This window comes from Diospyros lotus, chromosome 12 (assembly GCF_014633365.1).
Source record: "Diospyros lotus cultivar Yz01 chromosome 12, ASM1463336v1, whole genome shotgun sequence".
Classification (NCBI taxonomy): Eukaryota; Viridiplantae; Streptophyta; class Magnoliopsida; order Ericales; family Ebenaceae; genus Diospyros; species Diospyros lotus.
This window is the reverse complement of record NC_068349.1, coordinates 15,220,337-15,224,686: the sequence shown is the minus strand read 5'-3', so window position 1 is coordinate 15,224,686 and position 4,350 is coordinate 15,220,337.

The following is a 4,350-nucleotide window of genomic DNA, read 5'->3' as shown; positions in this document are numbered from 1 at the left end:
AAATTTAAATATTTATATATTTAAATATTCATTCCAAATTTAAATATTTATAAATTAATTAAATAAAACAAATAAAAATTAAAAATTAATGGTAGCGACGGATTTGGATAATCCGTCGCGAATTTAGAGACGGATTTGAATAATCCGTCTCTAATTTTATTTTTTTAATTTGCTAACTTAAAATAATTTTTTATTTTAAATATAGCGACAGAAGGATATTTCTGTCGCTATATTTTAATAATAAAAAAATTAAATTTAAAATTTTATTTTAATTATTTAAACTAATATTAAAATTAATTTTTTATTTTAAAATGTTGCGACGGAATTTTTTTTCCGTCGCTATATAAAAATTTAATTTTTACTTTTTTATTATCATTAAAATATAACGACGGAAATTTATTTCCGTCGCTAAAATTAGCGACGGAAGTATATTTCCGTCGGTAAAATTTAATAATAAAAAAATTAAATTTAAAATTTTATTTTAATTATTTAAACTAATATGAAAATTAATTTTTTATTTTAAAATTTTGCGACGGAATTTTTTTCCGTTGCTATATAAAAAATTATTTTTTATTTTTTTATTATCATTAAAATCTAACGACGGAAATAGATTTTCGTCGCTAAAATTAGCGACGGAAATATATTTCCGTCGCAAAAAAATAAAAAAATTAATTTTTTTGCGACAGGAAAAATTCCGTTGCTAAAATCCTTTTCTAAATAAATTAAAAAAAAATTTCACAATCCGTCGCTGTTCCGTCGCAAAATAGCGATGGAAATTTCCGTTGCTGAAAATCCGTCGCTAAATCCAGAATTTCTTGTAGTGTAATATTACAAAAATTTATCCTAAGTATGAATTTTTCGTTCTAACATCAACTAACATTTATGTGAAATTATTCTAAATTATAGGAAATTGAGAGTGGTCAGCCAATGAGTAGGGGTTTATTATACATTGCGACACATAATAAGAAACACTACAAAAAATCAGCGTTTTAGCGATGGAAAATTTCGTTGCCAAAATATCAAAATCCGTCGCTAAATTTTTTAGTGATGGGTACCTTTCCGTCACTAAAAAAAGCGTCGCTGAAATTTTGCGACGGGTATTTTTTAGTGATGGAATCAGCAACGGGGTTGACCCGTCAGTAAATTTGAATTATTTTATTTAATTTTTTAGCGATGGGATTGAGTTCGTCGCTAAATTTTAATTTTTTATTTAATTTTATTTTTATTTTTTAGTGACGAGTGTGAGCCCGTCGCTAAATCGTCACATGGTTGCACCTCTGCTCGCCACGTGGCAACACTGGATATTACTCCCCTATCTATTATTCTCAAGGTTTCTATCGGATTCGAACCCCCAACCTTTCATTATCAAGTTTCGCGCGTGAGCCAGCCGATCTAGAAGTCTTCTTGTTTATTGTTATACATAAAATATATTTATAGTATTCTTTTCCAAATATTTTAGAATTATATTTATACACCAAAATTTCTTAAACTTATTTAATAATATTAATTTTAATATTAATCTTAGTAAAGGGAAATGAATATTAATTTTACTTTTATTTCATTATTAATTCAAATAAAACTTTATTAATTATTATATTAGCAGTGAAAATTTATGTTTTTATTTCAATTTTAATTTGTAATATACTTAAAAATTATTAATTTAATTTTTACTAATATTAATGTTAGTAAAAATTATTATGATATGTTTAAATATAAAATTTTTAATTTTTACTTAATTTTTTTTATTTTGTTAGCGACGGGTTGACCTGTCGCTATATTTTCAGTTTTTTATTTATTTATTTTTATTTTTTAGCGACGGGAGCACCCGTCGCTAAATTTAAATTTTTTTATTTTATTTTATTTTATTTTTTTTAATTTTTAGCAATGGGTTGACCTGTTGCTAAATTTTAATTTTTTTAATTTTAATTTTTTATTTTTTTTAGCGATAGAGTTGAGTCCGTCGCTAAATTTTAATTTATTTATTTAAGTTAATTTAATTTTTTAGCGATTTTATTTTATTTATTTATTTATTTTAGAGATGAGATTGGCCCGTCGCTAAATTTTAATTTATTTTTTTATTTTTTTATTTTTTAGCAATGGGATTGGCCCCGTCACTAAATTTTAATTAATGTTTTTTTTAATTTTTTAGCTACGGGATTTTTCCTGTCACTAATTTTTTTTTTATATTTTTTTATTTTTTAGTTCTTAGAGACAGGAGTGGCCCGTCGCTAAATTTTAATTAATTAATTAATTATTTTTAATTTTTTACGACTGTGTTGGCCCCGTTGCGAAATTTTAATTAATTAATTAATTTTTTTTTATTTTTTATTAGCTACAGGGTTTTACCCGTTGTTAAATTTTAATTTATTTATTTATTATTATTTTTTTTTAACGACGGGATTGACCCCGTCGCTAAACTTTAATTTTTTTAATTTAATTTTTTTTTATTTTTTAGCGACGAGTTGACCCCGTCGTTAAATTTTAATTTATTTATTTAATTTTTTAGCAACGGGTTGACCCGTCGCCAAATTTGAATTATTTTATTTATTTTTTTTAATTTTTTTTTATTTTTTAGCGACGGGGTTGAGCCCGTCGCTAAATTTTAATTTTGTTATTTAATATTTTTTATTTTTTGTGATGGGATTTCCGTCGCTAAATTTAAAAAATATTTAAAAAAATGTCCTTAGCGATGAAATAATTCGGTCACTAAATTCCGTAGCTAAAATATATTTTTCTTGTAGTGAAAGACAAATCTTTTGTGAATAAAGAAACACAAACTATAAGCGTAAGTTTTGACACAGACAGAAACTTTACTTTCAAATTTATTTGTTTTTATAGTGTTTGTTTCTAGACACCTTTTGGCAATTCAGGTGTTTAGTTAATTAAATTCCCTTGATCAAAGGTGTTTTTTGTTGTCGGTTAATCCATTATCTTTGGGTTATATCACCTTGTCAACATGATGTTATTCTTATCATTTTCAAAGGGATAGATGATGAACATTTTCTCTTATATATTTATTTTGTATTTTAGTGATGATCAAACATGTTTAAACATATATCAAATTTGATATATGTTTCTTCTCTCAGTAATCCATACTTTAGATAATCATAATGTTTAGGGATTTCATTATCTATTGCGGATTAAAAGATATTTTAGAGTCCTAAAGGGTGGACAGTTTAGTTAATTAATCTAAGAATTTTAGTTAATTAATCATCAACTAATTAAAATGTTTACGTGAACTTAGATGTATATGGTTGACATGGGCTCAAAACAAATATTATGTTATATATATAAATGTGTGTGTGTGTGTATATAAATGTATATATATGTAAGTGCAGGAGATATCTTGCAACATGGGCACTCCATCCTTGTGTTTCAAGAATTGGCACCTGTTGAGTTGCCACCTTGTTTGGATGATTCTGCGCGCTCTGTACAGTTTCCGGGTTTAAAGTAGAGTGATTGATGATATATTAATAAAAATAATCTCTAACATGATATTAAAAATGGTTAAAAGGTAAATGACTTCAAATGGCAAGTTTTTTTTTTTATATTTTTTAGTTTTAACAGAAAAAAAATCTAGTGATTCAGAATTTCATTTATTTTCTGATAGTGACAATAGTACTGAACCTAGTGAGAATTCAAATGGCAGCGTCTCTTTGCTTTTTTCGGCTAAACAATTCATATTTCAAACAAGCTTTTCAATTTGATTACTGTGTCGGGTTCTTTAATGGAATTAGATATTTCAGTACGGGCGTATTTCGACATTTTGTTTTGGAATTATATATATATATATATAAAGCACTTAATAGTTAATACATAAATAATGTCTAAAGCTGGAGAAGGCTGCCACGCACCACCGGAACTCGAAATTGGAAACTTAAAAAAGAGAAGAAATGAAGTTAGTCAAACACAATATCTTGGCTGAAATTAGGTTTCCTTGAAAGTAGAAAGTTGAGAATAGTTACTTTTTTGGTGTTAATCGGAGTTTTTTGTGTGAGTTGATTTACTAGTGTTTTGTTGTTATTGATATTGTTTTTTAATCCATACACATACAAGACAAAATTTCTGATATTGAGAGTCAAGGCACATTTTCACACTCAGTCTCCTTAGATGATTCACTTGCTCAAGTGCTAGGAAAACAACACGCAGGCCGAGTCTGAGGTTTGGGTTTTAGTCCGAGTCCAAATCAAGTTTTTGGGACCACTAGTCAATTGAATGGGATGTCTTTGTCTTCCAATAATACCAGTCCATCTGTTGTAGCATGCCAAGAACAAGCGAACCTTTTGACAGAAGAATTACGAACTAGTAAACAAAAGGTTCAAAATTTAGAGACGCAGGTGCAAAATTTTT